At 30.6% G+C, this 9603-nt stretch overlaps 1 long non-coding RNA gene across 1 annotated transcript; it reads left to right on the top strand.

The window, feature by feature from the left end:
- Positions 1-840: 840 nt before the first annotated feature.
- LOC130448686 (uncharacterized) lies at positions 841-1925 on the top strand. Its single transcript, XR_008910366.1, has 3 exons — positions 841-873; positions 976-1165; positions 1320-1925. It is a non-coding gene; the product is annotated as an uncharacterized LOC130448686 (long non-coding RNA).
- The last annotated feature ends 7678 nt before the right edge of the window (positions 1926-9603 follow it).

A 9603-nucleotide genomic window follows, 5' to 3' on the forward strand; every position in this document is an offset into this window, starting at 1 on the left:
TTATTACCCTAAATAAAAAAAATTATAAAAGAGTTAACAACAGAGTAACAAAGAGTTAATACTTTTCATAACCTTAACCTAACCATTCTTAAATTAGAAGGCATTTTTGTGGAAAATTTAAAATACACAATTTTTTAATAATTCTGAACCTAATACCAAAAATTTTCTTAGAAAAAATAATTTTTTCTATAAATTTAGAATTGAATAAGGATAGAAAATTAATTTTTAGTTTGATTTTATTGAAAAAATGGTTTTAATTAAGAAGAAAAAAGACAGTTTGTTAACGTTTAGTATAGCATGGTTTATAATAAAATTGTTGAGTCTATATTATTTTACTACTCATTGAAACATTTAGAAAAGGATTTGGATTGGTTATTATCCTTCTATTGGCGATCAGCCCTCGGATATTCGAAATAAATAGAAAAATAAGTACAAAAAAATAATGTGTACGGTGTTTGCAGGTGTTCATATGTTTTTCTTCTTGTATATATTTCGTTTGGTGCTATAATGCAAAGTACTTCTATTATAATATGAAGCAGTAAAAACTGCGTTCCAAGAAACAGATAACAAAGGATTCTACCGTCTTCAGTGGCGTGTCATCGTTAAAATAACTTAATTGTATTAGGCCTGTTTCATACGTATGCGGTTCCCTTCGGTTCGGTTCGTTTTTGGTTGTTTTTTGGTCGCAACCGACAAATTGTTCAACGATACTTCGGTCTCTGTTCGGCACCTAATAGAAACACAGTACAACACCGAATATCAGATTTAATCTGGTGTCTGGGAAACAGAAACCAATTGTCACGTTCACACATGCACGGTTTGTTTCAGTATCAACGCGATAGCCGTTGGATCTAAAAGTTATTTCTGTTCAAGGTAAGTGCTTATATTGTTATTGCTTTTTTAACCTACATTTAATTTTAAAAAGATTAGTGTTAATAATGCCTTTTAATCTTATTCTTCTTATTATTTTGTTAGGTAGATCCTGATAAAATAAGCAGTTAATAAGATGTGGATCGGCTAATTTATGCAGTACAATCTACACCGGTGCTATGGGACAAAACGTGTCTATTGAAAAATTCATTTTTGCCTACTCTGAGATGAAGGTAGCATTATTTGGTTTTTCCGTACATCTAGACAGCGTCTACTGCATTCATTATAGATATAGGTAAAAAAAATTACCATAACTTGCCTTCTGTCCATGATTATTACTTCACAAATCACCACAATGCACTTAACTTAAATAGAAATAAAAAAAAAACGGAACATAACATAAACTTTGCGAAAACCGTGTATCTGTGACAAGATTTTATTCATTTCAGGTTTCTATCGAGAACCGAATCGAAAGGAAACGCAGTTGTATGAAACAGGCCTTATAATAGACAATATTGTTATAATAAAATTTTTGTTCAATATAATACCTATGTAATAGTGAACATTTGCTGATTTTGGAAAATCTTAAATGTTGTTGATGGTTTTTCGTTTTGTCTTAATGATAATGATTATTCAAAAGTTCGTATGTTTGCCCATCTCTAGGACTCACTTCGGCTGATCAAATTTTCTTGTGCGTTCGTCGAACAATTCTTCGGATTCGACACAGGTAGTAAGCGCTAGATGCACTAGATGCACGAAATGCCTGAATGTGCCTGGGCGCTCGATCCAAGTGCGCTCGTCGCAACCCACCGCTTTTAGCCTATAAAAACAATATCCAATTCTGTGCTAACTACCACGAATATATCATGGGCTTACTGCAAAAACCCGTTATTTACAAAATCTATAGTTTCTATATAATTGAGTTTTAAAGTTTCTATTTACTCCAAAAAATTTGTAAATTAATTCAAAAACTTTCTATTTGGAATTTGAAATATGGTGATACTTCTACTATTGTTCATATCAATATGAATAGAAAAACATTATAATATACATACAAAAATAAGAAAACAAAGAATAGACTTTGAGATTTTTAGCAGTATAAAAAGTCAGTAAAATTGCAAATAAGGATGTCTAGATGCACGAAATGCCTGAATGTGCCTGGGCGCTCGATCCAAGTGCGCTCGTCGCAACCCACCGCTTTTAGCCTATAAAAACAATATCCAATTCTGTGCTAACTACCACGAATATATCATGGGCTTACTGCAAAAACCCGTTATTTACAAAATCTATAGTTTCTATATAATTGAGTTTTAAAGTTTCTATTTACTCCAAAAAATTTGTAAATTAATTCAAAAACTTTCTATTTGGAATTTGAAATATGGTGATACTTCTACTATTGTTCATATCAATATGAATAGAAAAACATTATAATATACATACAAAAATAAGAAAACAAAGAATAGACTTTGAGATTTTTAGCAGTATAAAAAGTCAGTAAAATTGCAAATAAGGATGTCTCCTTTTTTGCACAACTGCAATAAATTATTTTTTTCTTCTGCGTTATAGGAAATGGCTTTTGAATATATATTTTTGAGATTTATTTCTTGTTTGGACGCCCTTTGCCAAAAATATGAATGTCCTTAAAATCTGCAGAATGCTCATACTTTTATTGTATTACTCCTGGCCTGTTTTTTTCGTACCTAAAACATTTCGTTTTTAACCAATTGACTGTTTCTCCTTCAGTATTCTTGTTTCTATTCTTGATTATATTTTGGAAATCTGGAAAATAGTAATTGGAAAACTTTATCAGCAGAACTCTTCTTGTTTCTTAGGCGATTGGCTCTTGCTAGCTTGAAAATATTCAACCAATCTTGAATTGTGTAAACAGGGACAACTTCCATGAATGTATGTCCACTTTCTAGAATCTTGTGTTCAATAGTGTTTAAATTTGTATCCTGAATCAAGTATAAAAAAAGTTCGGCTATATTCTGATTACAATTTTGGCCACCACAAGTATCACAATAAAAACAGAGCTGCTTTATTTAAGGATCTAATTGCATGATATATTTTAGAAGACAACTTCCTATCTCAGAGCTTGTTACTCTGTCCATCCATAATAAAAACTCATTTGTAAAATTGTAAAATTATAATTACAAAGCTTTAGACTGTAATACATTGAGCTAATGTCACGTAAAGGTATGTGGAGAACGCACTGCAAATCTAATGTACTACACATAAATGTCTTATCTCTTTGGGATCTTTGTTTATCAGCGGCTTTGGTATTGCTGCAGTCTTCTTTGGGTAAACTATTGAGAAAATAATTCTGGAAGCATCGCTTTAGTGACTTGAAACGATTTTTGCTGTTTAATTTGCAGTGGCGACATTTTTTATTGCCAAAACTTGGTAAGTTACCTTACAGTGTTCAGCGTTATCTTTAAGTTATTATACCAAAAATATTAAGTTCTATTACAGGATTCTTGCTGCATATATCCGCAATTTTTCCAGTTTGATATGTATAAGCAAAATCCTTTAAAATATTTTATCATTGGATGTGCAAGAACCGGTAAAAATACTTAGATTAATTTGGGCGTTTAAAAATATTTCCTATTGGACTTGAAGGATATGGTATTCTATGAAAACAGCATTAAACAATTTTATGGAATTACAGGGTTTTTTCAGAACATTCAAAATATGTTTTCGTACTTAATTGTATTTTTAGTTGAAAATTTAACATAGCTGGACTTAACGGCTTTTTGCAGTAAGCTCACGATATAACCTCGGAATTTTTTTGAAAATTGGTTCGGTGATTATATCTTACCAATTTCAGTCATTGTTATAGATACGACATATTATCAATCTTGAATATTAAACAAAATTCTGATTTCTGTTCTGAACAGTCCTGCTTTTCTGATTAATAGGTTGATAAGTTTATTTATTATATTTAGAAATGATTTATATAATAAATTAAATGGAAAGAAAAATATACATACAAAACTAATGCGTAATAAATAGATGATGTTCAATGAACGCCTGCAAGGTGGATTCAATAAAAGAAGTGGTAATCTTAAGTTTCTTTATTGATTTTATTAATTGCGTCAAATAAAATGTGAATGCAAAACAATTCTATATCTCCTCGGTAACGAAGGTTGTAGGTGAAAAAACATTTTAAAATACTATTATCCTATAGAAAGTTGTAACAAATCATTCGACTTGTTACGTTTTTCCTCAAACATTTTGAATATTCCTTTGTTCACGTATTGTGGCACAGTAGTCACTTCGAATTTATTTATCAATCAAGTTTTTGAAGAAATTAATTTGTTATCGACCTCCCACTCCGTTCAAGATTCAGTTAATGGGAATTTATTCAATAAATTTATTTGTTGCTGAAACTGTTTATTGTTTTTAGCAATAAATATTAATTTGTATAATCGTATCCGGGGATAGTTTTATATTGTTTAATTTTTATTTTTGATTTAATTCATAAGGTGTTTCCAGGTTTTCCGCCTTTTTTATTAGTTGTAACGTCATTCGTTAAAAAGCTGGTGGCGTCCAATTTAATATAAATTATTTACCCCATCTGAGTACCAGTTATTTATATACTTTAACTATTTATGGCAAAAACGAGTTGTAAGAGAAAAAAAAAATAAATTGAAAAGTAATTGGAAAGCTTTAATAATCTATTTTCATATAATTACGATACAAAAATTTTATTATAACAATATAATATTGTCTATTATAAGGCCTGTTTCATACAACTGCGTTTCCTTTCGATTCGGTTCTCGATAGAAACCTGAAACGAATAAAATCTTGTCACAGATACACGGTTTTCGCAAAGTTTATTTTATGTTCCGTTTTTTTTTTCATTTGTCTATTTAAGCTAAGTGCATTGTGGTAATTTGTGGTGTAATAATCATGGATAGAAGGCAAGTTATGGTAATTTTTTTTACCTATATCTATAATGAATGCAGCAGACGCTGTCTAGATATATGGAAAAACCAAATAATGCTACCTTCATCTCAGAGTAGGCAAAAATGAATTTTTCAATAGGCACGTTTTGTCCCATAGCACAGGGCTTCTTAAACTGTGGGTCGCGACCCCCCTGGGGGTCGCGAGACTACTGAAAAAGGGTCGTAAAGATCTGATACTTTTCAATCATTATAAATAAAATTTTAAAATTAGTATACACACTACGTACAAATATAAATACAAATAAAAATCATACAAAATACTATTGTAGTTTTATTATAACTATTTTTTGAAAAAAGTGGCAATGCAAAACTGTTATGAAGGGCCTATAAATGAAAATATGGAAGTAGCATTTAAAATAATAAATACAACGCGCTCCTCGATTTTCAACTGAAGGTTTATATGGAGGAGGGGGTCGTTTAAAATTTCCTAAGCTTGAAGGGGGTCGCTATATAAAAAAGTTTAAGAAGCCCTGCCATAGCACATAGAATAATAAGATTAAAAGGCATTATTAACACTAATCTTTTTAAAATTAAATGTTAGTTAAAAAAGGAATAACAATATGGGCACTTAATTTGAACAGAAATAACTTTTAGAACCAGGGGCTATCGCGTTGATATTGAAACAAACCGTGCATGTGTGAATGTTACAATTGGTTTCTGTTTCCCAGACACCAGCTTAAATCTGATATTCGGTGTTGTACTGTTTCTATTAGGTGTCGAACAGAGACCGAAGTATCGTTGAACAATTTGTCGGTTGCGACCAAAAAACAAACAAAAACGAACCGAACCGAAGGGAATCGCATACGTATGAAACAGGCCTAATACAATTAAGTTATTCTAACGATGACCCGCTACTGCAGACGGTAGAATCCTTTGTTATCTGTTTCTTTGAACGCAGTTTTTGCTGCTTCATATTATAATAGAAGTACTTTGCATGATAGCACCAAACGAAATATATACAAGAAGAAAAACATATGAACACCTGAAAACACCGTACACATTATTTTTTTGTACTTATTTTTCTATTTATTTCGAATATCCGAGGGCTGATCGCCAATAGAAGCATAATAACCAATCCAAATTTCAAATTGACTACTTTGGCCAATTTTCACGAATAACTTTGAGCGGTGGTTCAAAATATTTGTTCTAATTCTTAAGCAGAATACAGTTGCTTAAAAATTGGATCTGCCTCTCGCAGTATCTTTTCTTAAGATTCAATGAGTAGTAAAATAATATAGGCTCAACAATTTTATTATAAACCATGCAATACTAAACGTTAACCAACTTTCTTCATTTTTCTTCTAAATTAAAACCATTTTTTCAACAAAATCAAACTAAAAATTCATTTTCTATCCTTATTCAATTCCAAATTTTGTTCAAATTAAAACTAAAAACCCATTTTTTGTCAAAATTAAATTTGAAAAACCATAATAGGAAATATGAATTAATTTAAATTCACTTGATTATTTTTCCCAGAGACATTATAGTCCTAATATTATCATAAAATCATTATTTTCCCATTTAATATGTTCTCAATTGTATATAATGATCATTAATGAGTGCAAAATAAGCTGTGATATTCTAATTTAATAAAAGCTTCATCACTGGCCGTCGTGTTGTCGAGTGACACGTCCTGGATTTATTGAGGCCCTAACGGGGTGTTGGTTGGCGTATTTAGATTATGATTATTCTTCTGACATTCTGGCATTCATGTTGAGTGCATATTTTGCATCTAATCAAGATTCTACATTGGCTGAGGTCAAAGGAGTAAAATCATTAAAATCTTTGAACAATACGAACAGTTCATTGTTGTTTTCTCATGTCGCTGAACTCTATCGGGTTTCCTTCTAATAGAGTTTTCACACTCAAGTACAATACAATACCTATAGAACGATTTTCCATTTTTTCCATAACTTTTACTATCAGACTTTAAGTAAACAAATACTAGACGTGGCAATTGACGTCATCTAAAGCCCGCAACAATAACGACGTTCAAAACAAGCCAAATTCAATCGATACTTATTATTTAAAACATTATTTGGTATTTATTGAAAAAATGAAAAAATATATATTTTTAGTGAGTTATAGCTATCTAAAGAGTGAATTCAAAATTTAAAAAAATACATGCATATGCCCTATTGGAAAAGCCATATCTGTCCAAATTAAAAAGCTATTCTTATGTTATACCATTTGGAAAATCGTTGAATTGATATATAAAAACCATTTTGATAATCTGGCTGACTTAAAAAATTTTACACAAAAAGAGGGATAATTTTGTCCATATTGTTCAAAATTTTGATAAAACTGTATTGTCCAAATTAAACTTTTTGATTTTCTAAGCCGAATCAGGGAAAGCTAATTTTGACAGAATTGAATTGCAACTACCAATTTTTGTCCAAATTAAAATTGGAAATTCAGTTTTTATTAAAATTAAATTTGGAAAATGGGAGATCGCCCAAAATAACACGAAAACTTTTTTCTTGCTAAATTAGAATTGGACCTTATTGCAACAAGGAACCATTTTTTATGTAAATTAAATTTTTTCAAATTTAAGATTAAATTTGGAAGTAATTTTTTGTACTTAGAAATGTGCTTAGGCAATGATTGATCATTGCATCAATTAATAATTTTTCCTAATTAAAATACTGCTTTTTGACCAAATCGATATTCAGAATTAAATCTGGAGCATTACGAAAAGACATTTTCCAATTCTGGTATAACCATTTTCCATCTAACCGACCAAATAAACTTCTCATTGCAAAAAAGTAGAGGAATTTTTGAATTTAATTTGAAATAGCTTATTTTGTCTAAATCAAAATTTTATATCTATTTTTCGCGTAAGTTAGTTTTGAAAATGTTTAATGTGAATCCATTTATTTTGGTTTTCTCAAGTTTCTTTCCCCAGCTGTCTAAAACTATGATTCATCCATCAACATCATTGAATAAATTAGAGTCTTGCTCAATTTTCGTAGTATGCTTACAGACCTCTACGCGTTTCAGTTTCGATCTTCTATCAGAAGTGTTGGTAAATTTCATGCCTCAACCTAATTCTTCTCAATATTCTGTCAAACCTTTCTTCTAACAATTTTCACAAACTTTCTGAACCAATTTTTCTCCTCTACGGTTATATTCAAATTGAATAATATTCTCAACATCTGGATGCAACGTCAGATATTCTCTTAATTCAGCTTTCTTGTTTTTATTGTTCTCCTTGTAAAATGAAAATTTCTCTTGAATGAATGTTTGTTAATTAATATATTAATATAATTAATTATATTAAAAAACGAACGATTGCAGTTTCCAATTCAAACTGTACTGAGATTACAAAAAAAAAACTAATATGTTGTATATATTTCATTTTGAACAAAATGTATCGCTTGTCTTTGATATAACTCATGTTCAATTTTATAGAGAGATTTTTCAATCGAACTGTCGGTATTTTCTTAATCTACTCCGTCTCTGGCAAACTGGCAAGCAGAGAGAAGAGCATACACGTGTCAAGAATCTAGGAAGTAGGTCAAATCGAGGAGGCATTACATCACTTTTCATGGGTACGAACCCAGCACCAGGGTCTCAGGCCAAACGTTTTCTACCATTTTCTCTCTGCTATCGAGTAGTAGAGGTGAACCTAACGCGATAATTTAACTGATATGCATCAGAAATATTTACGATGTAAATTATTTTGTTCTAGTTTAGATTTAAACAAATATCCGATAAGGCTAAATAAAAGAAAAAAAATGCCAGTTTTGACATGAATATAAGATATTTGTCGAATATTCGACCAATAAAGTGCATCTAAACTTATGAATCGCCGTTTTAATTTGTTGAAAATCTAAGTTTTTGCAATTTGATGCATATCCAAATCAATCATCGCTTTCTTTAAATATATACTTCAAATGTACACCCGTACTAGGGAGATTATATTTTAGAATTTTCCGCCACATAACTGTAAAAATAACACTTTTTCGGTCAACAGGGCATCTATGGGCGCCTCTACGTCCGAAACAATTCAAAAAATTCTGATTTGGAAGCCATGGGCGTTTAGTATGGCTGAATGGGTCTAGTTCTTGCCCTTCAACCACAAACGTAATCATATAATAACTATTCAGAGTATTTGCTGTTGTTCAACTGTAATATGGAAGAGTTATTAGATTTTTCATATCCATAGATGAAATGTGTATCCACCACAGTATACCAGAGGCAAAACAGCAGTCAATATGCTTCCTTTCGTTTTTTTTAAAGTTTACATGCCAAAAATTCATGAGTTAGATAACGATTGTTCCCCCAACCAGCGTAATCTCGAGATTTAGCTCCGAGTGACTATTTCTCATTTCCAAATCTGAAGAAATAGCTTGGAGGAGAGTGATTTCAACGATCATTTCACAAATACAATTTAATGAATTTGGAAAATCTTTGAATGGTTTCAAATACACTGATTCTCATCGAAAAACCTAATTTTCGTTAAAAAACTGCCACTACTGACTTAAGAAATGTTCGAACATAAACAGAATGAGAAATCTATAGTATCTGTTAAGGTTATTAGAATTAGGGCAAAATATTCAGCAAATTCGAATGCTTAGACATAAATATCTCAATAGTACGAATTTTTTCTATAAAAATTAGTACTATATTTTTGCTTAGTAAATAAATATACGTCAATTTGTTATGAAAGAAATTGTCTGCATCCTAGGTTATTGAAACCGTAGTTATATCCTTTGGCAAAAATAAAGAAAAGCACCAAGCAAAATAAATAAAACCATAAAAA

This window comes from Diorhabda sublineata, chromosome 9, assembly GCF_026230105.1.
Source record: "Diorhabda sublineata isolate icDioSubl1.1 chromosome 9, icDioSubl1.1, whole genome shotgun sequence".
Classification (NCBI taxonomy): Eukaryota; Metazoa; Arthropoda; class Insecta; order Coleoptera; family Chrysomelidae; genus Diorhabda; species Diorhabda sublineata.